Source organism: Pseudophryne corroboree, unplaced genomic scaffold (assembly GCF_028390025.1).
Source record: "Pseudophryne corroboree isolate aPseCor3 unplaced genomic scaffold, aPseCor3.hap2 scaffold_359, whole genome shotgun sequence".
Lineage (NCBI taxonomy): Eukaryota > Metazoa > Chordata > Amphibia > Anura > Myobatrachidae > Pseudophryne > Pseudophryne corroboree.
The window spans coordinates 541,416-566,608 of record NW_026970014.1 but is presented as its reverse complement, the minus strand read 5'-3'; the positions used below and the strand labels follow the sequence as shown (position 1 = coordinate 566,608).

Genomic DNA, 25,193 nt, shown 5'->3' with positions numbered 1-25,193 from the left:
TGTCCTTCGTTTGGGAGAAAAATGCAAAGGTACAAGACAGCTTTTCCTTGCCAATATCTCTCTTTTGCAAAGAGCTGCGCATTGGAAAATTCAGGGCTATGCCGTGTAGATGATGTCCTAACAGGAGGCTTTAAAATTTTCTTTCTAGTGTCCTTCGTTTGGGAGAAAAATGCAAAGGTACATGACAGTTTTTCCTTGCCAATATCTCTCTTTTGCAAAGAGCTGCGCATTGGAAAATTCAGGGCTATGCCGTGTAGATGATGGCCTAACAGGAGGCTTTAAAAAAAATTTCTAGTGTCCTTCGTTTGGGAGAAAAATGCAAAGGTACAAGACAGCTTTTCCTTGCCAATATCTCTCTATTGCAAAGAGCTGCGCATTGGAAAATTCAGGGCTATGCCGTGTAGATGATGGCCTAACTGGAGGCTTTAAAATTTTCTTTCTAGTGTCCTTCGTTTGGGAGAAAAATGCAAAGGTACAAGACAGCTTTTCCTTGCCAATATCTCTCTTTTGCAAAGAGCTACGCATTGGAAAATTCAGGGCTATACCGTGTAGATGAAGCACTAACAGGAGGCTTTAAAATTTTCATTCTAGTGTCCTTCGTTTGGGAGAAAAATGCAAAGGTACAAGACAGCTTTTCCTTGCCAATATCTCTCTTTTGCAAAGAGCTGCGCATTGGAAAATTCAGGGCTATGCCGTGTAGATGATGGCCTAACAGGAGGCTTTAAAAAAAATGTTCTAGTGTCCTTCGTTTGGGAGAAAAATGCAAAGGTACAAGACAGCTTTTCCTTGCCAATATCTCTCTTTTGCAAAGAGCTGCGCATTGGAAAATTCAGGGCTATGCCGTGTAGATGATGGCCTAACAGGGCTGGGGAGGGCCGCTGCTCAGGCACATCTCTGTCAAGTAAAGAAGATTCAACTGAGGCAGCACAAGGGAACTCTCATCTGGGGACAACAACTGCAGGGAGAACACATATTTTCAGATGAACATGGGAGGGCAGAAGGCTGCCTAATACTGAAGCACCCCCAAACAACAAACCAAATGCAACAACTAGTGCAAGCATTCCTGGGGGAAGGCTGCAGCAGATGGATTTGCATATGGTGATGTCATCCAAGCAGTGGGTCAAAGTTGGCTTCAACCCTCGTCTGCATATGAAAAGAGAAAAGGGGCGTGCAGGGCATGGCGGCCTTTTGCGGCGATTGGATGACCCCTAGTTCGCATTAAACACATCCACCCTCCTTCGGTGTGGGGCTCATGTTGGCTATGCCCCAGCCCCTGAAGCATTCAAGCTGATTTCTTGCAGCAGCTAGGCACTGTAACAGCTCCAGAGCTGCTCTGTAAGGCAAGTAAAAGGGCGTGGGCCCTGCAGCACTACCTGTAGTTCGCATTGTGCGTTGGAAGGCACAAATTAAGCAGACGGGAGAAGTCAAGATAGTGCGCAAGGGCATAGAAGGGAGCGGCTCAAGAAAAAAGAAGTGGAAATAGACAGCAAACTAGGCTGGAGAGAGACCTGAGACAAAGAGATCTGAATTATACGAGAGCCGACCAGGGGAAACACAAATTATGCAGTCAAGTTTCCCACATTTGGGGAAATCGCAGGAGCAGCACACCCAGAGTGCAATGGGTGAGACTTGCCCTGGGAGAAGCACCTTCATGATCATAGTATCTCACCTGGCAGGTAAGTAGGATTTGGGATAGTTCTGGGGAGGGTCGCTGCTCGGGCTGTCAAGTGAAGTAGATCCAACTGAGGCAGCACAAGGAAACTCTCGATAGAAGAACAAGGCTAGAGGAAGATCTGAGACAAATAAATCTGACTTTTACCAGAGCTGACCAGAGGAAAGAACAAACACAGTCCCCCACTACCACAAATAATGCAGTCGAGTTTCCCACATTTGGGGAAATCATAGGGGTCAGCATACCCAGAATGCAATGAATGAACCTCACCCTGGGAGAACAATCTTCATGACCATGGTATCTCCTATGCAAAATAAGTATGACTTAGGATAGGGCTGGGGAGGGCCGCTGCTAAGGCACATCTCTGTCAAGTAAAGGAGATTCAACTGAGGCAGCACAAGGGAACTCTCATCTGGGGACAACAACTGCAGGGAGAACACATATTTTCAGATGAACATGGGAGGGCAGAAGGCTGCCTAATACTAAAGCACCCCCAAACAACAAACCAAATGCAACAACTAGTGCAAGCATTCCTGGGGGAAGGCCTGCAGCAGATGGATTTGCATATGGTGATGTCATCCAAGCAGTGGGTCAAAGTTGGCTTCAACCCTCGTCTGCATATGAAAAGAGAAAAGGGACGTGCAGGGCATGGCGGCCTTTTGCGGCGCTTGGATGACCCCTAGTTCGCATTAAACACCTCCACCCTACTTCGGTGTGGGGCTATGCCCCAGCCCCTGAAGCATTCAAGCTGATTTCTTGCAGCAGCTGGGCACTGCAACAGCTCCAGAGCTGCTCTGTAAGGCAAGTAAAAGGGTGTGGGCCCTGCAGCACTACCTGTAGTTTGCATTGTGCGTTGGAAGGCACAAAGTAAGCAGACGGGAGAAGTCAGGATAGTGCGCAAGGGCATAGAAGGGAGCAACTCAAGAAAAGAGAAGTGGAAACAGACAGCAAACTAGGCTGGAGAGAGACCAGAGACAAAGAGATCTGAATTATACGAGAGCCGACCAGGGGAAACACAAATTATGCAGTCAAGTGTCCAACATTTGGGGAAACCGCAGGAGCAGCACACCCAGAGTGCAATGGGTGAGCCTTGCCCTGGGAGAAGCACCTTCATGATCATAGTATCTCACCTGGCAGGTAAGTAGGAGTTGGGCTAGAGCTGGGGAGGGTCGCTGCTCGGGCACCCCCCTGTCAAGTGAAGGAGATCCAACTGAGGCAGCACATGGAAACTCTCGAAAGAAGAACAAGGCTAGAGGAAGATCTGAGACAAATAAATCTGACTTTTACCAGAGCTGACCAGAGGAAAGCACAAACACAGTCCCCCACTACCACAAATAATGCAGTCGAGTTTCCCACATTTGGGGAAATCACAGGGGTCAGCATACCCAGAATGCAATGAATGAACCTCACCCTGGGAGAACAATCTTCATGACCATGGTATCTCCTATGCAAAATAAGTATGATTTGGGATAGGGCTGGGGAGGGCCGCTGCTCAGGCACATCTCTGTCAAGAATTTATAAAGTCTATACATATATATAACCAAATGTCAATATATATATATAGAACCCAGCGCTCCTATCAAAACTTATCTATTTCACCAATTTGTTGCTTATTTAATCTTTATACATCTATTAATTTTCACCATATATTATAAAATGCTGCTCCCATAGGTAGTACTGTTCTACCAATAATAAACCAAATTTTAAAGATAATCACACTTGTTATCAAGGGAGCGCAAAAAATAAAATATACAAGCTCCTTATTTTTAAAAAATATATATAGACAGAAGAAACCCACATTCAATAAAATACAATGGAGTCAACATATATAGGCACCACTATCCATATCTAAATGTAATCAGGATCTATTTCATATTGCCCTTGATGACAACGGAATGTTTATTAAAGGGTCCAAAAAATCCTACTGGATACAGCTGTTGTAATTTAATCGTTTGTAACCCTACCTTGAACGAGAGCTGTCTATGTATTCTATTAAGGGATGGTTACCTAATAGCTGTGCCTCCACTCAAGCTATGTGTAGTATTTAACTACCGTTAAGGCTTGCTTGAGTAAGCCTGATCTCTATCCTTAGGGGATGATTCCCTTATATCATAGATATATTATCTAATATACCTGTCTCTTTCTTCCAGGATCTTCAGATCAACTTCCAGACGGACCAGACACACATGGAAAGTATAACACTTTAATGACCAGTACCAAATGGATTAAGTATACATTAACATTTCATCAATTACACATTCCCCTTTAAGTCATTAATCCATGCTAACCCCCTGTCAATTAGGCCTATACACAGTACCTGCATGCAATACAACAAATCCTTTTTCTTTTCAAGACACCCTTAGGTGTTAGAGTGACCCGGGTACTCTTAATATGATAGTGCACTATAAGGGCCCATAAACTTCCTAAAAATAACAGCAGTTAATACAGAATGTCTGACACTATGTTTTAGTATCAACTATCAGTTCTCCCTTCAGTTAAAGAGAAAGATGTTTGGCTCAGTCTACTTATGGTAGCGATTACTTTCTCCTATAAGGTTACTTATAGTTCCTCCTTGGCAGATAACAGAAAGTATCTATTTAGCTCATAGATAGTAACATCAACAGTTGATTACCAAGGAATCTGTATCCTTTCCTCAGTAAAAATGTTACTGTAGTTGTCCAGTATTAAACTAAACTCCTAAGAAGCTGGTATGATAAACCTTTGTTATGCTGCGTCCTTGTGTCCATTTGAAGTAGCTGATGCTTTCTATATTTCAGAGCATATATAGCTTTTCGATTCCTGTATGCCTCAAATTATTGTTGTCTCTTAGGATGAGTCTATATTAAATATATCTGCAAGAGATGGTTTCTCTTATCATAGTCACAGCGAGCTCAAATCCTTTAACTTTATAACTAATAGTCTCTTACGTGTCAGTCCTTCTTACGGGTTCACGAATATACATATAACACAGTTGTATTAAAGTGCCACAAGCTAGTCTTCGAATCGGGATGATATTCTAATCCTTTGTGGCTAAGAGGCTTTAACATCCATCCAATGTCACTGTAGTATGGCTACCTTTAATGTCCTTGACTCTAATTCTGCTAATTCAGGGGCATAAATACACACATTAGGTGGCAGCTTTAGGGTGTTACTTTCTATTTAGCGCTGCGGAACAATGTCTCTTGCTCTCCTTTGACTGATGTGATGCTGATATATGGGGGAGTTTTAAAACTATTTATGAAGCGTTAAACAGTTCAAGTTTCACTCCACTCCTCCTGTTACATATATATACCCAGTGCTTTCTACCTTCTCCTTAGCACTATGATTAAGCCATACATGGAACTGTAATTATAGGTCACTCTGACTACTGTGACCCATTACTATCCTCCTGCTTAATAGCCATTATTGCGGCCTAGCCCTGGAGTACTTAGTCCCAATATGAAATTGACTATGTACAATAGTCACCTATGGCTTGCTGTGCTTAGTGTAGGGATAATATAAATGGCTGGATTATGCACTCACACTTCTACCATCTAGTGATGCTGCTGCCGGATGCTCCCCCGACTCCTCCCTTACACTTACAGCCACACAGAATTGAGCCTCTGCTGCTGGTCCTGGCTTCTTTGTTGTGGCTGTCAGAGTCTGTGCCGGTAATAGGTAGGAAGGAACCCTCTCTGTGTCCCTGTCACAGATGTGCCCTTCCAATACTGCTGGGTGAGTTGACTAGCGCTGATCTTGGGTTCTATGAACAGTTCTGAGTCTCAATGCTGCTGTCACCACCTTTACAGTAAGGAAGCCCTGTTCTGGCTTCACACACTAAGCCCCCTCCGGCCGCCGCAATGTATACCGCTCAGCTCTAATGCGGGCGACGGCCGGAGCAGCAAAAAACTATGTCCTCTCACCAAGGGATATGCAGTCTCTATCTCAGCTACACTCACAGCACCTCTCCACTCCTCTCTAGTAGTCACATGACCCACTCTGAGGTGATGCCCCGCCCACTGGCAATCACCTCACTAGGTGATTGACAGTTAGGAGCACAAGGACATTAACCCTTTAGATACACTGTGAAACCATAAAATAAGCCTTCATTGTATTCACCACTACATTTACATCAATGTACATACAATTACATATATGTGAACTGTATTATTTACCTCACAACATGCATACAGTATTACAACATCCATTAACTTTTATATGAATAATATATATGCTTATACTCCATTTTAGTCACCATATTATAACTACCTCAGTATAAGTGTTGTTTAAACCCTAAATCAGGGTTACATTTCTCCCCCTGGTGCATTGTCACTGTTTAACATCTTTAGGTGCCAATGCACCATCTACCTTACTCACTATGCTAAAATAGTATATATTCATTCACATCCATTAGCAAGCCACCTCATCTCAACCATTTTAACTGTTGGCCAAATAGGGAGGGATGGAACTACATAGCCTTCATGCCTCCCAGGGATAGTGTTCTCTGATCGTGCTGGTTTCCCTTGCTCTTCTACACCTGATTTATTGACTTCTTTTAGTACTGGACTTCGGATGGAAGATTTAAGAGATTGTGCTAGGGTAAAGTTATCATGTACCTCACTACGATTTTCACTGAGACTAGTTTCTTTCTCTGACGAAGCTTCTAAAGTTATCAAGTCTTTAGCATCTGAATTTTCCGTTTCTTGATCCTGGGACTGATTTACTCTACCATTGAATCTCGAGAGAGGTCGGTAATGTAAGGTTGTAGAAGGATGACATGGAGCTGGATCTCTCTCTTGCCTTTGTTCTGAATATGCACTTCCTTCATCAACCACTTTTTCTCGTGGTTGATAACAATAACTGTATGATCCTCGTCGGTTTGGAGCAAATCGACTCCCTTTCACTGGTACTCCACCTATGCCAGTCACATTTGCTGCATGTACACCCTTTTCCCCTTCCAACACTTCAAATTCTACTTTCTCTCCATCTCCTACACTGTACAACAGTTTTAGGGGGTTATTCTTCGTTATGGATGTCCAATGTACAAATATGTCTTCTCCGGTGTCATGCCTTTTAATGAAGCCATAGCCTTTCTTCACATGGAACCATATTACTGTGCCAGTCATTTTAAGAGACATATACTGTGTCCCTTTACTATCAACTTTATTCATAGAAGATTGTCTCAGCAATATACCATCCACTACCTCAGTCTGTAATGCTATGTCCTTAGTATCCGGTCGCATAGAAAATTCATGGATACGGTCTTCAGGACAGTTGTTTAGGAAGTTGGCATCCTTGAGTATTTTATTCTCAGATTCTAGCTGAGACAGTCTTTCTTTCATTTCATTCAGACAAATATGATCCTCCTTTTCAGTTTCTTTACCCACTTCCAATAATTCAGACAACTCAGTTATTTTTGATTCCAGAGAATGAATATTGTCTTCCTGCTGCTGGTACATTATCAACTTTTGTTGCTCCTGATCCACTCTGGTTTGTCTTTCATCAGATGCCATGGTTTCCATCTCTCTCTGTATAAACCAAAGTTCTCTCTCAAGCTCTTTGTTCCTCTCATCAATTTTGGTGTTAAACATCTGTTCTTCTTTTAGCTTCCATTGGGTTTCATCTAGAACCTCCAACAACTGATGTTTAGACCTGTCCAGTGCTATATGTCTTATCACCTCTATCGGGGTCTGTAGATCCACTGGGCTATCTCTTCTTGTTGGTTCCTCAATGGAAGTTGGAAACCGGGAAAGCAGGTCCTTCTGTTGATCTTTTGGAAGAGCTAATACTAATTGTCCATGTTTCTTATAATCCTCAGCTATTTGCTTTAGCACAGTTTCTAATCTCTGTATACCTACATCTATCTTCACTTCCCCTGGAACTCTCTCTTTCAGTGGTAGAACATTCTTATCTCCTTTCATTCCATAATCCATGTTAGCGACCAAAGTATGAGCAAGGTTGTCACTAACACCTCCCTCACTATCCTTTAGGTGGGGATCAAGTTTGACTTTCTTGTCCTTTGATTTTTTCTTTCTCTTCTCCAACTCTACAGGGACATCTAATATTTTTTCATTTTCACACCTAGGTTATTTACAAAAGTTCCCACAAACTTGCATGTCACCTCTTCCTTTAAGCCTGGTCCCTTACGGTACTCTTGTTTGTCCATACTTTTACATTCTCTAATGGCTTCAACTCTCCCAACTGATACAGCAATGGCTTTATGTCCAACCTTCTCCCTGTTCCTTTGCTTCTTTCCCATATTTGTATTTTATTTTTAGGGATGTGAGGACTTTATCAATAATAATTAATGGCAGCTGACACCTGTGGTGTAACAGGGCCTGAGTGTAACTTCTATCTCACGCGGTGCCTCCAAATGTAACCCTACCCTCATTACCTTGAACGAGAGCTGTCTATGTATTCTATTAAGGGATGGTTACCTAATAGCTGTGCCTCCACTCAAGCTATGTGTAGTATTTAACTACCGTTAAGGCTTGCTTGAGTAAGCCTGATCTCTATCCTTAGGGGATGATTCCCTTATATCATAGATATATTATCTAATATACCTGTCTCTTTCTTCCAGGATCTTCAGATCAACTTCCAGACGGACCAGACACACATGGAAAGTATAACACTTTAATGACCAGTACCAAATGGATTAAGTATACATTAACATTTCATCAATTACACATTCCCCTTTAAGTCATTAATCCATGCTAACAGCCTGTCAATTAGGCCTATACACAGTACCTGCATGCAATACAACAAATCCTTTTTCTTTTCAAGACACCCTTAGGTGTTAGAGTGACCCGGGTACTCTTAATATGATAGTGCACTATAAGGGCCCATAAACTTCCTAAAAATAACAGCAGTTAATACAGAATGTCTGACACTATGTTTTAGTATCAACTATCAGTTCTCCCTTCAGTTAAAGAGAAAGATGTTTGGCTCAGTCTACTTATGGTAGCGATTACTTTCTCCTATAAGGTTACTTATAGTTCCTCCTTGGCAGATAACAGAAAGTATCTATTTAGCTCATAGATAGTAACATCAACAGTTGATTACCAAGGAATCTGTATCCTTTCCTCAGTAAAAATGTTACTGTAGTTGTCCAGTATTAAACTAAACTCCTAAGAAGCTGGTATGATAAACCTTTGTTATGCTGCGTCCTTGTGTCCATTTGAAGTAGCTGATGCTTTCTATATTTCAGAGCATATATAGCTTTTCGATTCCTGTATGCCTCAAATTATTGTTGTCTCTTAGGATGAGTCTATATTAAATATATCTGCAAGAGATGGTTTCTCTTATCATAGTCACAGCGAGCTCAAATCCTTTAACTTTATAACTAATAGTCTCTTACGTGTCAGTCCTTCTTACGGGTTCACGAATATACATATAACACAGTTGTATTAAAGTGCCACAAGCTAGTCCTTGAATCGGGATGATATTCTAATCCTTTGTGGCAAAGAGGCTTTAACATCCATCCAATGTCACTGTAGTATGGCTACCTTTAATGTCCTTGACTCTAATTCTGCTAATTCAGGGGCATAAATACACACATTAGGTGGCAGCTTTAGGGTGTTACTTTCTATTTAGCGCTGCGGGACAATGTCTCTGGCTCTCCTTTGACTGATGTGATGCTGATATATGGGGGAGTTTTAAAACTATTTATGAAGCGTTAAACAGTTCAAGTTTCACTCCACTCCTCCTGTTACATATATATACCCAGTGCTTTCTACCTTCTCCTTAGCACTATGATTAAGCCATACATGGAACTGTAATTATAGGTCACTCTGACTACTGTGACCCATTACTATCCTCCTGCTTAATAGCCATTATTGCGGCCTAGCCCTGGAGTACTTAGTCCCAATATGAAATTGACTATGTACAATAGTCACCTATGGCTTGCTGTGCTTAGTGTAGGGGTAATATAAATGGCTGGATTATGCACTCACACTTCTACCATCTAGTGATGCTGCTGCAGGATGCTCCCCCGACTCCTCCCTTACACTTACAGCCACACAGAATGGAGCCTCTGCTGCTGGTCCTGGCTTCTTTGTTGTGGCTGTCAGAGTCTGTGCCGGTAATAGGTAGGAAGGAACCCTCTCTGTGTCCCTGTCACAGATGTGCCCTTCCAATACTGCTGGGTGAGTTGACTAGCGCTGATCTTGGGTTCTATGAACAGTTCTGAGTCTCAATGCTGCTGTCACCACCTTTACAGTAAGGAAGCCCTGTTCTGGCTTCACACACTAAGCCCCCTCCGGCCGCCGCAATGTATACCGCTCAGCTCTAATGCGGGCGACGGCCGGAGCAGCAAAAAACTATGTCCTCTCACCAAGGGATATGCAGTCTCTCTCTCAGCTACACTCACAGCACCTCTCCACTCCTCTCTAGTAGTCACATGACCCACTCTGAGGTGATGCCCCGCCCACTGGCAATCACCTCACTAGGTGATTGACAGTTAGGAGCACAAGGACATTAACCCTTTAGATACACTGTGAAACCATAAAATAAGCCTTCATTGTATTCACCACTACATTTACATCAATGTACATACAATTACATATATGTGAACTGTATTATTTACCTCACAACATGCATACAGTATTACAACATCCATTAACTTTTATATGAATAATATATATGCTTATACTCCATTTTAGTCACCATATTATAACTACCTCAGTATAAGTGTTGTTTAAACCCTAAATCAGGGTTACACGTTACTTTCCAATTGTAATTGATACATTAAATTCCTTCTTGTGGATGAACAGCAACAGTTGTAACCAACGCCTCTTTTCTCTAACGTCCTAAGTGGATGCTGGGGACTCCGTAAGGACCATGGGGAATAGCGGCTCCGCAGGAGACTGGGCACATCTAAAGAAAGCTTTAGGACTATGTGGTGTGCACTGGCTCCTCCCCCTATGACCCTCCTCCAAGCCTCAGTTAGATTTCTGTGCCCGACGAGAAGGGTGCACACTAGGGGCTCTCCTGAGCTTCTTAGTGAAAGTTTTAGTTTAGGTTTGTTATTTTCAGTGAGACCTGCTGGCAACAGGCTCACTGCATCGAGGGACTAAGGGGAGAAGAAGCGAACTCACCTGCGTGCAGAGTGGATTGGGCTTCTTGGCTACTGGACATTAGCTCCAGAGGGACGATCACAGGCCCAGCCTGGATGGGTCCCGGAGCCTCGCCGCCGGCCCCCTTACAGAGCCAGAAGAGCGAAGAGGTCCGGAAAAATCGGCGGCAGAAGACGTTCCTGTCTTCAATAAGGTAGCGCACAGCTGTGCGCCATTGCTCTCAGCACACTTCATACTCCGGTCACTGAGGGTGCAGGGCGCTGGGGGGGGCGCCCTGAGATGCAATAAAACATGATAAAAATACCTTACATGGCAAAAAATACATCACATATAGCTCCTGGGCTATATGGATGCATTTAACCCCTGCCAGAATATACAGAAAAACGGGAGATAAGGCCGCCGAAAAGGGGGCGAAGACTATCTCCTCAGCACACTGGCGCCATTTTCCCTCACAGCTCAGTTGGACGGAAGCTCCCTGGCTCTTCCCTGCAGTCACTACACTACAGAAAGGGTTAAAAAAAGAGAGGGGGGCACTAATTAGGCGCAGTATTAAAACATACAGCAGCTATAAGGGGAAAAACACTTATATAAGGTTATCCCTGTATATATATATATAGCGCTCTGGTGTGTGCTGGCATACTCTCCCTCTGTCTCCCCAAAGGGCTAGTGGGGTCCTGTCCTCTATCAGAGCATTCCCTGTGTGTGTGCTGTGTGTCGGTACGTTTGTGTCGACATGTATGAGGAGAAAAATGATGTGGAGACGGAGCAGAGTGTCTGTAACAGTGATGTCACCACCTAGGGGGTCGACACCTGAGTGGATGTACTGTTGAAAATTACATGACAGTGTCAGCTCTGTATAAAAAAACAAAAACAAAAAAACAGTGGTTGACATGAGACAGCCGGCTACTCAGCTTGTGCCTGTCCAGACGTCTCATAGGCCGTCAGGGGCTCTAAAGCGCCCGTTACCTCAGATGGCAGATACAGACGCCGACACAGATACTGACTCCTGTGTCGACGGTGAAGAGACAACCGTGATTTCCAGTAGGGCCACACGTTACATGATTGAGACAATGGAAAATGTTTTATACATTTCTGATAATACGAGTACCACCAAAAAGGGGTATTATGTTCGGTGAGGGAAAAACTACCTGTAGTTTTCCTGAATCTGAGAAATAAAATGAGGTGTGTGATGATGCGTGGGTTTCCCCCCGATAACAATTGATCATTTCTTAAAAAGTATTGGCTGTATACCCTTTCCGGCCAGAGGTTAGGGTGCGTTTGGAAACACCCCCTAGGGGGGATAAGGCGCTCACACGCTTGTAAGAACAAGGGCTCTACCCTCTCATGAGATGGCCGCCCTTAAGGATCCTGCTGATAGAAAGCAGGAGGGTATCCAAAAATGTATTCACACACATACTGGTGTTATACTGCGACCAGCAATCGCCTCAGCCTGGAGGTGCAGTGCTGGGTTGGCATGGTCGGATTCCCTGACTGGAAATATTGATATCCTAGATAAGGATAGTATATTATTGCCTATAGAGCATTTAAAAGATGCATTTCTATATATGCATGATGCACAGCGGAATATTTGCCGACTGGCATCAAGTATAAGTGCGTTGTCCAATTCTACCAGTAAAATGGTCAGGTGATGCGGATTCCAAACGGCATTTGGAAGTATTGCCTTTGAAAGGGGACATTTGGGGTCGGTATTTTAGACCTGGTGGCCACGGCAACAACTGGGAAATCCACGTTTGTACCCCAGGTCGCCTCTCAAAATAAGACGCCGTATTATCAGGCGCTGTCCTTTGTTGGCAAGCGGACAAAAGGTTCCTCTTTTCTGCTCGTGACAGAGGGAGAGGAAAAAGGCTGAAGAGATTAGCCAGTTCCCAGGAACAGAAACCCTTTCCCGCCTCTGCCAAGCCCTCAGTATGACGCTAGGGCCTTACAAGCTCAGGCACGGTGGGGGCCCGTTCTCAATGAATTTCAGTGCGCAGTGGGCTCACTCGCAAGTAGACCCCTGGATCCTTCAGGAAATATCTCAAGGGTACATATTGGAATTCGAGACGTCTCCCCCTCGCCGTTTCCAAAAGTCGGCTTTACCGACGTCTCCCTCTGACAGGGAGGCAGTTTTGGAAGCCATTCACAAGCTGTATTCCCAGCAGGTGATAATCAAGGTACCCCTCCTGCAACAGGGAACGGGGTATTATTCCACACTATTGTGGTACCGAAGCCAGACGGCTCGGTGAGACCGATTCTAAATCTAAAATCTAAAATCTTTGAACACTTACATACAGAGGTTCAAATTCAAGATTGAGTCACTCAGAGCAGTGATTGCGAACCTGGAAGAAGGGGACTACATGATGTCTCGGGACATCAAGGATGCTTACCTTCATGTCAAAATTTACCCTTCTCACCAAGGGTACCTCAGGTTATGGTACAGAACTGTCACTATCAGTTCAGACGCTGCCGTAGGGATGGTCCACGGCACCCCGGGTCTTTACCAAGGTAATGGCCGAAATGATATCCCTTCGAAGGAAGGGAATTTTAGTTATCCCTTACTTGGACGATTCCCTGATAAGGGTAAGATCCAGGGAACAGTTGGAAGTCGGTGTAGCACTATCTCAGGTAGTGTTGCGGCAGCACGATTGGATTCTCAATATTCCAAAATCGCAGCTGGTTCCGACGACTTGTCTTCTGTTTCCTAGGGATGTTCCTGGACACAGTCCAGAAAAAAGGTGTTTCTCCCGGAAGAGAAAGCCAGGGAGTTATCCGAGCTAGTCAGGAACCTCCTAAAACCGAACCAAGTCTCAGTGCATCAATGCACAAGGGTTCTGGGTAAAAATGGTGGCTTCCTACGAAGCAATCCCATTCGTTAGATTCCACGCAAGAACTTTCCAGTGGAACCTACTGGACAAATGGTCCGGGTCGCATTTTCAGATGCATCAGCGGATAACCCTGTCACCAAGGACAAGGGTATCCATCCTGTGGTGGTTGCAGAGTGCTCATCTTCTAGAGGGCCGCAGATTCGGCATTCAGGACTGGGTCCTGGTGACCACGGATGCCAGCCTGCGAGGCTGGTGAGCAGTCACACAGGGAAGGAATATCCAGGGCTTAGGGTCAAGCCTGGATACATCACTTCACATAAATATCCTGAAGCTAAGGGCCATTTACAATGCTCTAAGCTTAGCAAGACCTCTACTTCAAGGTCAGCCGGTGTTGATCCAGTCGGACAACATCATGGCAGTCACCCACGTAAACAGACAGGGTGGCACAAGAAGCAGGAGGGCAATGGCAGAAGCTGCAGGGATTCTTCGCTGGGCGGAAAATCATGTGATAGCACTGTCAACAGTATTCATTCCGGGAGTGGACAACTGGGAAGCAGACTTCCTCAGCACGACCTCCACCCGGGAGAGTGGGGACTTCACCCAGAAGTCGTCCACATGATTAAAAAACTCGACAGGTATTGCGCCAGGTCAAGAGACCCTCAGGCAATAGTTGTAGACGCTCTGGTAACACCGTGGGTGTACCAGTCAGTGTATGTGTTCCCTCCTCTGCCTCTCATACCCAAGGTACTGAGATTGATAAGATGGAGAGGAGAAAGCACTATATTCGTGGCTCCGGATTGGCCAAGAAGGACTTGGTAACCGGAACTTCAAGAGATGCTCACGGAGGATCCGTGGCCTCTACCTCTAAGAAGGGACCTGCTCCAGCAAGGACCCTGTCTGTTCCAAGACTTACCGCGGCTGCGTTTGACGGCATGCCGGTTGAACACCGGATCCTGAAGGAAAAAAGGCATTCCGGATGAAGTCATCCATATCCTGATCTAAAGCCAGGAAGGATGTAACCGCAAAAACATTATCACCGCAATTGGCGAAAATATGTTGCGTAGTGCGAGGCCAGTAAGGCCCGATGGAGGAAATTCAACTGGGTCGATTCCTACATTTCCTGCAAACAGGAGTGTCTATGGGCCTGAAATTGGGGTCCATTAAGGTTCAGATTTCGGCCCTGTCAATTTTCTTCCAAAAAAGAACTAGCTTCAGTCCCTGAAGTTTAGACGTTTGTAAAAGGGGTACTGCATATACAGCCTCCTTTTGTGCCTCCAGTGGCAATTTGGGATCTCAATGTAGTTTGGGTTCCAAAAGTCACATTGGTTTGAACCACTTAAATCTGTGGAGTTAAAATATCTCACATGGAAAGTGGTCATGCTGTTGGCCCTGGCCTGGGCCAGGCGCGTGTCAGAATTGGCGGCTTTATCCTGTAAAAGCCCTTATCTGATTTTCCATTCGGACAGGGCGGAATTGAGGATTCGTCCTCAGTTTCTCCCTAAGGTGGTTCCAGCGTTTTCACCTGAACCAACCTATTGTGGTGCCTGCGGCTACTAGGGACTTGGAGGAATCCAAGTTGCTGGATGTTGTCAGGGCCCTGAAAATATGTTTCCAGGACGGCTGGAGTCAGGAAATCTGACTCGCTGTTTATCCTGTATGCACCCAACAAGCTGGGTGCTCCTGCTTCTAAGCAGACTATTGCTCGTTGGATTTGTAGTACAATTCAGCTTGCACATTCTGTGGCAGGCCTGCCACAGCTAAAATCTGTAAAAGCCCGTTCCACAAGGAAAGTGGGCTCATCTTGGGCGGCTGCCCGAGGGGTCTCGGCTTTACAACTTTGCCGAGCAGCTACTTGGTCAGGGGCAAACACGTTTGCTAAATTCTACAAATTTGATACCCTGGCTGAGGAGGACCTGGAGTTCTCTCATTCGGTGCTGCAGAGTCATCCGCACTCTCCCGCCCGTTTGGGAGCTTTGGTATAATCCCCATGGTCCTTACGGAGTCCCCAGCATCCACTTAGGACGTCAGAGAAAATAAGAATTTACTTACCGATAATTCTATTTCTCATAGTCCGTAGTGGATGCTGGGCGCCCATCCCAAGTGCGGATTGTCTGCAATACTTGTACATAGTTATTGTTACAAAAATCGGGTTATTATTGTTGGGAGCCATCTTTTCAGAGGCTCCTCTGTTATCATGCTGTTAACTGGGTTCAGATCACAGGTTGTACGGTGTGATTGGTGTGGCTGGTATGAGTCTTACCCGGGATTCAAAATCCTTCCTTATTGTGTACGCTCGTCCGGGCAAAGTATCCTAACTGAGGCTTGGAGGAGGGTCATAGGGGGAGGAGCCAGTGCACACCACATAGTCCTAAAGCTTTCTTTAGATGTGCCCAGTCTCCTGCGGAGCTGCTATTCCCCATGGTCCTTACGGAGTCCCCAGCATCCACTACGGACTATGAGAAATAGAATTATCGGTAAGTAAATTCTTATTATTTACTGCAGTTAAAGTTCATATGTAACTCACGTGAGTAATGAAAGAAAACAGGGGGAGAGCGCTGTGATGGTTGGTGAAACACAGCGGTATGCTACGACCCCCGTTAACCGTGGCTGGATCTTATTGGCACTCGCGGTCGGGATATTTCTCCCTGCCGTGGGGTAGAGACCTCCTTTTGCTCGGTCTCAAATTGCTTTTTCCCCTTCACCGCTGTCTTTACATCAGACGTCCGCCGTGATGTAGCTCGTTCATGAACGGGCTTATATCTCAGCAATCAGAGTGTCCGGTAATCACCTTTCTTACGCGTTTCTCCGCTGTTATCCAAGAGCGGTTTCGTCAGAGGATACATCAGCAGCCTAGCAGGCTCTTTTTAAAATGCACCGGACCAATAGCATTACTAATTAGTTGATTGGATACATACATGTACTAATTGGATGCATACATGTAATGACTCACATATGGAACAACTTTCTAATTGCAATTGCACATATAAAGGCATTTCATAATATAAAAATAAGCAACATGGTGATTAAAAATAATAATAAAATAAGCAACAAGGTGGTTTAAAAAATAACAGAAAATATATAATCTATATACAGATTAACCTATAATCTTTCAATCAATACCTCATATCTATAATCACATATACATAATTCAGAGACTCAGCACTAAGGATCCCCATTTACTTATATAAAACCTTTTAGGGTAACATAAATCCATGCCACTACTAAAGCAGTTCTTGTGGCGCAGGGGAAACATCAAATGCACTCTATGCAGCTAGTCCCATGTTCGAATCCAACCCGCTCAGCTTAACATCCATATTATTTATTTACTTTTAATGGGATCATTCTATCAATTCATTTTTACCTTTAATTTTTGTTAATATTATTTCTATATTTCATTATTTTAACCCCTGGAATAACTACATTGCTGTTTAAACAACAAAAAGAATTGAAGAAAAAATAAATATTAAACAGACAATTTAAGGATTCGAAGATTTAAATATTTAAAGATTTTAAAATTTAAAACAGGGAGGGGGGGGGGGAGGGAGGGGGGCCTTTTGGGAGAAGGAGGGGGAAAAAATAAAAATAGAAAAAAAAAATATATATATAGAACCAAGAGAAAGTGTAAAAAGAGGATGGAGGAAGAAATCTGATGTTCATCATTACTAGTGGATTTTACTAAAGAACTTTAAAGGAACACACACAACAGGATTATACAGTTTCATCCTAAGAGGAAAGCTGTTTCCAAAATAGCTACTTCTAATAATTTTGTTTATTTATTAAACATACAATAAATGGATATTCAATAAATAATATATTAGGTAAATCAATAGATAAAATCTTCAGAGACTGCCAATGTTGTTCAGTTCGATGCTCTCATTCAGACCATCAGGTGTAAGGGTACCCAAAGAAAAAATCCAAAATGCCTCCCTTGTCAAGTAAAGGAGATTCAACTGAGGCAGCACAAGGGAACTCTCATCTGGGGACAACAACTGCAGGGAGAACACATATTTTCAGATGAACATGGGAGGGCAGAAGGCTGCCTAATACTGAAGCACCCCCAAACAACAAACCAAATGCAACAACTAGTACAAGCATTCCTGGGGGAAGGCCTGCAGCAGATGGATTTGCATATGGTGATGTCATCCAAGCAGTGGGTCAAAGTTGGCTTCAACCCTCGTCTGCATATGAAAAGAGAAAAGGGGCGTGCAGGGCATGGCGGCCTTTTGCGGCGCTTGGATGACCCCTAGTTCGCATTAAACACCTCCACCCTACTTCGGTGTGGGGCTCATGTTGGCTATGCCCCAGCCCCTGAAGCATTCAAGCTGATTACTTGCAGCAGCTGGGCACTGTAATAGCTCCAGAGCTGCTCTGTAAGGCAACTAAAAGGGTGTGGGCCCTGCAGCACTACCTGTAGTTCGCATTGTGCGTTGGAAGGCACAAAGTAAGCAGACGGGAGAAGTCAAGATAGTGCGCAAGGGCATAGAAGGGAGTGGCTCAAGAAAAGAGAAGTGTAAACAGACAGCAAACTAGGCTGGAGAAAGACATGAGACAAAGAGATCTGAATTATACGAGAGCCGACCAGGGGAAACACAAATTATGCAGTCAAGTTTCCCACATTTGGGGATATCGCAGGAGCAGCACACCCAGAGTGCAATTGGTGAGCCTTGCCCTGGGAGAAGCACCTTCATGATCATAGTATCTCACCTAGCAGGTAAGTAGGAGTTGGGCTAGAGCTGGGGAGGGTCGCTGCTCGGGCACCCCCCTGTCAAGTGAAGGAGATCCAACTGAGGCAGCACAAGGGAACTCTCGAAAGAAGAACAAGGCTAGAGGAAGATCTGAGACAAAGAAATCTGACTTTTACCAGAGCTGACCAGAGGAAAGCACAAACACAGTCCCCCACTACCACAAATAATGCTGTCAAGTTTACCACATTTGGGAAAATAACAGGGGTCAGCATACCCAGAATGCAATGAATGAACCTCACCCTGGGAGAACAATCTTCATGACCATGGTATCTCCTATGCAAAATAAGTATGATTTGGGATAGGGCTGGAGAGGGCCGCTGCTCAGGCACATCTCTGTCAAGTAAAGGAGATTCAACTGAGGCAGCACAAGGGAACTCTCATCTGGGGACAACAACTGCAGGAGGTACACATATTTTCAGATGAACATGGGAGGGCAGAAGGCTGCCTAATACTGAAGCACCCCCAAACAACAAACCAAATGCAACAACTAGTGCAAGAATTCCTGGGGGAAGGCCTGCAGCATATGGATTTGCATATGGTGATGTCATCCAAACAGTGGGTCAAAGTTGGCTTCAACCCTCGTCTGCATATGAAAAGATAAAATTGGCATGCAGGGCATGGTGGCCTTTTGCGGTGCTTGGATGACCCCTAGTTCGCATTAAACACCTCCACCCTCCTTCGGTGTGGGGCTCATGATGGCTATGCCCCAGCCCCTGAAGCATTCAAGCTGATTTCTTGCAGCAGCTGGGCACTGTAACAGCTCCAGAGCTGCTCTGTAAGGCAAGTAAAAGGGTGTGGGCCCTGCAGCACTACCTGTAGTTTGCATTGTGTGTTGGAAGGCACAAAGTAAGCAGACGGGAGAAGTCAGGATAGTGCGCAAGGGCATAGAAGGGAGCAACTCAAGAAAAGAGAAGTGGAAACAGACTGCAAATTAGGCTGGAGAGAGACCTGAGACAAAGAGATCTGAATTATACGAGAGCCGACCAGGTGAAACACAAATTATGCAGTCTAGTGTCCAACATTTGTGGAAACCGCAGGAGTAGCACACCCAGAGTGCAATGGGTGAGCCTTGCCCTGGTAGAAGCACCTTCATGATCATAGTATCTCACCTGGCAGGTAAGTAGGAGCTGGGCTAGAGCTGGGGAGGGTCGCTGCTCGGGCACCCCCCTGTCAAGTGAAGGAGATCCAACTGAGGCAGCACAAGGGAACTCTCGAAAGAAGAACAAGGCTAGAGGAAGATCTGAGACAAAGAAATCTGACTTTTACCAGAGCTGACCAGAGGAAAGCACAAACACAGTCCCTCACTACCACAAATAATGCAGTCCAGTTTCCCACATTTGGGGAAATCACAGGGGTCAGCATACCCAGAATGCAATGAATGAACCTCACCCTGGGAAAACAATCTTCATGACCATGGTATCTACTATGCAAAATAAGTATGATTTGGGATAGAGCTGGGGAGGGCCGCTGCTCAGGCACATCTCTGTCAAGTAAAGGAGATTCAACTGAGGCAGCACAAGGGAACTCTCATCGGGGGACAACAACTGCAGGGAGAACACATATTTTCAGATGAACATGGGAGGGCAGAAGGCTGCCTAATACTGAAGCACCCCCAAACAACAAACCAAATGCAACAACTAGTGCAAGCATTCCTGGGGGAAGGCCTGCAGCAGATGGATTTGCATATGGTGATGTCATCCAAGCAGTGGGTCAAAGTTGGCTTCAACACTCATCTGCATATGAATAGAGAAGAGGGGCGTGCAGGGCATGGCGGCCTTTTGCGGCGCTTGGATGACCCCTAGTTCGCATTAAACACCTCCACCCTCCTTCGGTGTGGGGCTCATGTTGGCTATGCCCCAGCCCCTGAAGCATTCAAGCTGATTTCTTGCAGCAGCTGGGCACTGTAACAGCTCCAGAGCTGCTCTGTAAGGCAAGTAAAAGGGTGTGGGCCCTGCAGCACTACCTGTAGTTCGCATTGTGCGTTGGAAGGCACAAAGTAAGCAGACGGGAGAAGTCAGGATAGTGCGCAAGGGCATAGAAGGGAGCGGCTCAAGAAAAGAGAAGTGGAAACAGACAGCAAACTAGGCTGGAGAGAGACCTGAGACAAATACATCTGAATTATACGAGAGCCGACCAGGGGAAACACAAATTATGCAGTCAAGTTTCCCACATTTGGGGAAATCACAGGGGCAGCACACCCAGAGTGCGATGGGTGAGCCTTGCCCTGGGAGAAGCACCTACATGATCATAGGATCTCACCTGGCAGGTAAGTAGGAGTTGGGCTAGAGCTGGGGAGGGTCGCTGCTCGGGCACCCCCCTGTCAAGTGAAGGAGATCCAACTGAGGCAGCACAAGGGAACTCTCGAAAGAAGAACAAGGCTAGAGGAAGATCTGAGACAAATAAATCTGACTTTTACCAGAGCTGACCAGAGGAAAGCACAAACACAGCCCCCCACTACCACAAATAATGCAGTCGAGTTTCCAACATTTGGGGAAATCACAGGGGTCAGCATAAACAGAATGCAATGAATGAACCTCACCATGGGAGAACAATCTTCATGACCATGGTATCTCCTATGCAAAATAAGTATGATTTGGGATAGGGCTGGGGAGGGCCGCTGCTCAGGCACATCTCTGTCAAGTAAAGGCGATTCAACTGAGGCAGCACAAGGGAACTCTCATCTTGGGACAACAACTGCAGGGAGAACACATATTTTCAGATGAACATGGGAGGGCAGAAGGCTGCCTAATACTGAAGCACCCCCAAACAACAAACCAAGTGCAACAACTAGTACAAGCATTCCTGGGGAAGGCCTGCAGCAGATGGATTTGCATATGGTGATGTCATCCAAGCAGTGGGTCAAAGTTGGCTTCAACCCTCGTCTGCATATGAAAAGAAAAAAGGGATGTGCAGGGAATGGCGGCCTTTTGCGGCGCTTGGATGACCCCTAATTCGCATTAAACATCTCCACCCTCCTTCGGTGTGGGGCTCATGATGGCTATGCCCCAGCCCCTGAAGCATTCAAGCTGATTTCTTGCAGCAGCTGGGCACTGTAACTGCTCCAGAGCTGCTCTGTAAAGCATGTAAAAGGGTGTGGGCCCTGCAGCACTACCTGTAGTTTGCATTGTGCGTTGGAAGGCACAAAGTATACAGACAGGAGAGGTCAGAATAGTGCGCAAGGGCATAGAAGGGAGCGGCTCAAGAAAAGAGAAGTGGAAACAGACAGCAAACTAGGCTGGAGAGAGACCTGAGACAAAGAGATCTGAATTATACGAGAGCCGACCAGGGGAAACACAAATTATGCAGTCAAGTTTCCCACATTTGGGGAAATCACAGGGGCAGCACACCCAGAGTGCAATGGGTGAGCCTTGCCCTGGGAGAAGCACCTACATGATCATAGTATCTCACCTGGCAGGTAAGTAGGAGTTGGGCTAGAGCTGGGGAGGGTCGCAGCTCGGGCACCCCCCTGTCAAGTGAAGGAGATCCAACTGAGGCAGCACAAGGGAACTCTCGAAAGAAGAACAAGGCTAGAGGAAGATCTGAGACAAAGAAATCTGACTTTTACCAGAGCTGACCAGAGGAAAGCACAAACACAGTCCCCCACTACCACAAATAATGCAGTCAAGTTTCCCACATTTGGGGAAATCACAGGGGTCAGCATACCCAGAATGCAATGAATGAACCTCAACCTGGGAGAACAATCTTCATGAGCATGGTATCTCCTATGCAAAATAAGTATGAATTGGGATAGAGCTGGGGAGGGCCGCTGCTCAGGCACATCTCTGTCAAGTAAAGGAGATTCAACTGAGGCAGCACAAGGGAACTCTCATCTGGGGACAACAACTGCAGGGAGAACACATATTTTCAGATGAACATGGGAGGGCAGAAGGCTGCCTAATACTGAAGCACCCCCAAACAATAAACCAAATGCAACAACTAGTGCAAGCATTCCTGGGGGAAGGCCTGCAGCAGATGGATTTGCATATGGTGATGTCATCCAAGCAGTGGGTCAAAGTTGGCTTCAACCCTCGTCTGCATATGAAAAGAAAAAAGGGATGTGCAGGGCATGGCGGCCTTTTGCGGCGCTTGGAGGACCCCTAATTCACATTAAACAACTCCACCCTCCTTCGGTGTGGGGCTCATGTTGGCTATGCCCCAGCCCCTGAAGCATTCAAGCTTATTTCTTGCAGCAGCTGGGCACTGTAACAGCTCCAGAGCTGCTCTGTAAAGCATGTAAAAGGGTGAGGGCCCTGCAGCACTACCTGTAGTTTGCATTGACGTTGGAAGGCACAAAGTAAGCAGACAGGAGAGGTCATAATAGTGCGCAAGGGCATAGAAGGGAGCGGCTCAAGAAAAGAGAAGTGGAAACAGACAGCAAACTAGGCTGGAGAGAGACCTGAGACAAAGAGATCTGAATTATACGAGAGCCGACCAGGGGAAACACAAATTATGCAGTCAAGTTTCCCACATTTGGGGAAATCGCAAGAGCAGCACACCCAGAGTGCAATGGGTGAGCCTTGCCCTGGGAGAAGCACCTTCATGATCATAGTATCTCACCTGGCAGGTAAGTAGGAGTTGGGCTAGAGCTGGGTAGGGTCACTGCTCGGGCACTTCCCTGTCAAGTGAAGGAGATCCAAGTGAGTCAGCACAAGGGAACTCTCGAAAGAAGAACAAGGCTAGAGGAAGATCTGAGACAAATAAATCTGACTTTTACCAGAGCTGACCAGAGGAAAGCACAAACACAGTCCCCCACTACCACAAATAATGAAGTCGAGTTTCCCACATTTGGGGAAATCACAGGGGTCAGCATACCCAAAATGCAATGAATGAACCTCACCCTGGGATAACAGTCTTCATTACCATGATATCTCCTATGCAAAATAAGTATGATTTGGGATAGGGCTGGGGAGGGCCGCTGCTCAGGCACATCTCTGTCAAGTAAAGGAGATTCAACTGAGGCAGCACAAGGGAACTCTCATCTGGGGACAACAACTGCAGGGAGAACACATATTTTCAGATGAACATGGGAGGGCAGAAGGCTGCCTAATACTGAAGCACCCCCAAACAACAAACCAAATGCAACAACTAGTACAAGCATTCCTGGGGGAAGGTCAGCAGAAGACGGATTTGCATACAGTGATGTCATCCAAGCAGTGGGCCAAAGTTGGCTGGAACCCTCATCTGCATATGAAAAGAGAAAAGGGGTATGCAGGGAATGGCGGCCTTTTGCGGCGCTTGGATGACCCTTAGTTCGCATTAAACACCCCAACCCTCCTTCGGTGTGGGGCTCATGTTGGCAATGCCCCAGCCCCTGAAGCATTCAAGCTGATTTCTTGCAGCAGCTTGGCACTGTAACAGCTCCAGAGCTGTTCTGTAATGCAAGTAAAAGTTTGTGGGCCCTGCAGCACTACCTGTAGTTTGCATTGTGCATTGGAAGGCACAAAGTAAGCAGACAGGAGGAGAAGTCAGGATAGTGCACAAGGGTATAGAAGGGAGGGGCTCAAAAAAAGAAGAAGTGGAAACAGACTGCAAACTAGGCTGGAGAGAGACCTGAGACAAAGAGATCTGAATTATATAAAAGCCGACCAGTGGAAACACAAATTATGCAGTCAAGTTTCCCATATTTGGGGAAATCACAGGGGCAGCACACCCAGAGTGCAATGGGTGAGCCTTGCCCTGGGAGAAGCACCTTCATGATCATAGTATCTCACCTGGCAGGTAAGTAGGAGTTGGGCTAGAGCTGGGGAGGGTCGCTGCTTGGGCACCCCCCTGTCAAGTAAAGGAGATCCAACTGAGGCAGCACAAGGGAACTCTCGAAAGAAGAACAAGGCTAGAGGAAGATCTGAGATAAAGAAATCTGACTTTTACCAGAGCTGACCAGAGGAAAGCACAAACACAGTCCCCCACTACCACAAATAATGCAGTCAAGTTTCCCACATTTGGGGAAATCACAGGGGTCAGCATACCCAGAATGCAATGAATGAACCTCACCCTGGGAGAACGATCTTCATGACCATGGTATCTCCTATGCAAAATAAGTATGATTTGGGATAGGGCTGGGGAGGGCCGCTGCTCTGGCACATCTCTGTCAAGTAAAGAAGATTCAACTGAGGCAGCACAAGGGAACTCTCATCTGGGGACAACAACTGCAGGGAGAACACATATTTTCAGATGAACATGGGAGGGCAGAAGGCTGCCTAATACTGAAGCACCCCCAAACAACAAACCAAATGCAACAACTAGTGCAAGCATTCCTGGGGGAAGGCCTGCAGCAGATGGATTTGCATATGGTGATGTCATCCAAGCAGTGGGTCAAATTTGGCTTCAACCCTCGTCTGCATATGAAAAGAGAAAAGGGGCGTGCAGGGCATGGCGGCTTTTGCGGCGCTTGGATGACCCCTAGTTCGCATTAAACACCTCCACCCTCCTTCGGTGTGGGGCTCATGTTGGCTATGCCCCAGCCCCTGAAGCATTCAAGCTGATTTCTTGCAGAAGCTGGGCACTGTAACAGCTCCAGAGCTGCTCTGTATGGCAAGTAAAAGGGTGTGGGCCCTGCAGCACTACCTGTAGTTCGCATTGTGCGTTGGAAGGCACAAAGTAAGCAGATGGGAGAAGTCAGGATAGTGCGCAAGGGCATAGAAGGGAGCGGCTCAAGAAAAGAGAAGTGGAAACAGACAGCAAACTAGGCTGGAGAGCTCTTCTGTCTATATTTTGCAAACCTGCTCTTGTCCTCTCCAGCTGCTCCATGTAGATTTGACGTCTGGAAAGGTGCATAACCCACTGACAAGCAGGCACACTCCTGCATGAGTTTTCTCTCTCACTAGCTGGATGATACACAATCATTTGCATGTGCTCCACCTCCGACACACCACCCACCCAACCACCCAGTGACCAGAGC

General features: G+C 45.8%; 16 non-coding genes across 16 annotated transcripts; all 16 read right to left on the bottom strand.

Annotated features, from left to right (window-relative positions):
• Positions 1-1,521: 1,521 nt before the first annotated feature.
• On the bottom strand, positions 1,522-1,684 carry LOC135020799 (U1 spliceosomal RNA). The gene has a single exon (XR_010218150.1). It is a non-coding gene; the product is annotated as a U1 spliceosomal RNA (small nuclear RNA).
• A 145-nt stretch (positions 1,685-1,829) lies between these two features.
• LOC135020861 (U1 spliceosomal RNA) lies at positions 1,830-1,993 on the bottom strand. Its single transcript, XR_010218211.1, has one exon. It is a non-coding gene; the product is annotated as a U1 spliceosomal RNA (small nuclear RNA).
• Positions 1,994-2,654: 661 nt separating this feature from the next.
• On the bottom strand, positions 2,655-2,817 carry LOC135020825 (U1 spliceosomal RNA). Its single transcript, XR_010218175.1, has one exon. It is a non-coding gene; the product is annotated as a U1 spliceosomal RNA (small nuclear RNA).
• A 152-nt stretch (positions 2,818-2,969) lies between these two features.
• Positions 2,970-3,133, bottom strand: LOC135020848 (U1 spliceosomal RNA). Its single transcript, XR_010218198.1, has one exon. It is a non-coding gene; the product is annotated as a U1 spliceosomal RNA (small nuclear RNA).
• A 14,973-nt stretch (positions 3,134-18,106) lies between these two features.
• Positions 18,107-18,269, bottom strand: LOC135020831 (U1 spliceosomal RNA). Its single transcript, XR_010218181.1, has one exon. It is a non-coding gene; the product is annotated as a U1 spliceosomal RNA (small nuclear RNA).
• Positions 18,270-18,421: 152 nt separating this feature from the next.
• LOC135020776 (U1 spliceosomal RNA) lies at positions 18,422-18,585 on the bottom strand. Its single transcript, XR_010218127.1, has one exon. It is a non-coding gene; the product is annotated as a U1 spliceosomal RNA (small nuclear RNA).
• A 671-nt stretch (positions 18,586-19,256) lies between these two features.
• On the bottom strand, positions 19,257-19,419 carry LOC135020835 (U1 spliceosomal RNA). Its single transcript, XR_010218185.1, has one exon. It is a non-coding gene; the product is annotated as a U1 spliceosomal RNA (small nuclear RNA).
• A 152-nt stretch (positions 19,420-19,571) lies between these two features.
• On the bottom strand, positions 19,572-19,735 carry LOC135020785 (U1 spliceosomal RNA). The gene has a single exon (XR_010218137.1). It is a non-coding gene; the product is annotated as a U1 spliceosomal RNA (small nuclear RNA).
• Positions 19,736-20,406: 671 nt separating this feature from the next.
• On the bottom strand, positions 20,407-20,569 carry LOC135020829 (U1 spliceosomal RNA). Its single transcript, XR_010218179.1, has one exon. It is a non-coding gene; the product is annotated as a U1 spliceosomal RNA (small nuclear RNA).
• A 152-nt stretch (positions 20,570-20,721) lies between these two features.
• Positions 20,722-20,885, bottom strand: LOC135020783 (U1 spliceosomal RNA). Its single transcript, XR_010218134.1, has one exon. It is a non-coding gene; the product is annotated as a U1 spliceosomal RNA (small nuclear RNA).
• Positions 20,886-21,555: 670 nt separating this feature from the next.
• Positions 21,556-21,718, bottom strand: LOC135020803 (U1 spliceosomal RNA). Its single transcript, XR_010218154.1, has one exon. It is a non-coding gene; the product is annotated as a U1 spliceosomal RNA (small nuclear RNA).
• A 152-nt stretch (positions 21,719-21,870) lies between these two features.
• LOC135020773 (U1 spliceosomal RNA) lies at positions 21,871-22,034 on the bottom strand. The gene has a single exon (XR_010218124.1). It is a non-coding gene; the product is annotated as a U1 spliceosomal RNA (small nuclear RNA).
• Positions 22,035-22,704: 670 nt separating this feature from the next.
• Positions 22,705-22,867, bottom strand: LOC135020793 (U1 spliceosomal RNA). The gene has a single exon (XR_010218144.1). It is a non-coding gene; the product is annotated as a U1 spliceosomal RNA (small nuclear RNA).
• A 152-nt stretch (positions 22,868-23,019) lies between these two features.
• On the bottom strand, positions 23,020-23,183 carry LOC135020787 (U1 spliceosomal RNA). The gene has a single exon (XR_010218139.1). It is a non-coding gene; the product is annotated as a U1 spliceosomal RNA (small nuclear RNA).
• A 675-nt stretch (positions 23,184-23,858) lies between these two features.
• On the bottom strand, positions 23,859-24,021 carry LOC135020802 (U1 spliceosomal RNA). Its single transcript, XR_010218153.1, has one exon. It is a non-coding gene; the product is annotated as a U1 spliceosomal RNA (small nuclear RNA).
• Positions 24,022-24,173: 152 nt separating this feature from the next.
• LOC135020860 (U1 spliceosomal RNA) lies at positions 24,174-24,337 on the bottom strand. Its single transcript, XR_010218210.1, has one exon. It is a non-coding gene; the product is annotated as a U1 spliceosomal RNA (small nuclear RNA).
• Between the last annotated feature and the right edge of the window lie 856 nt (positions 24,338-25,193).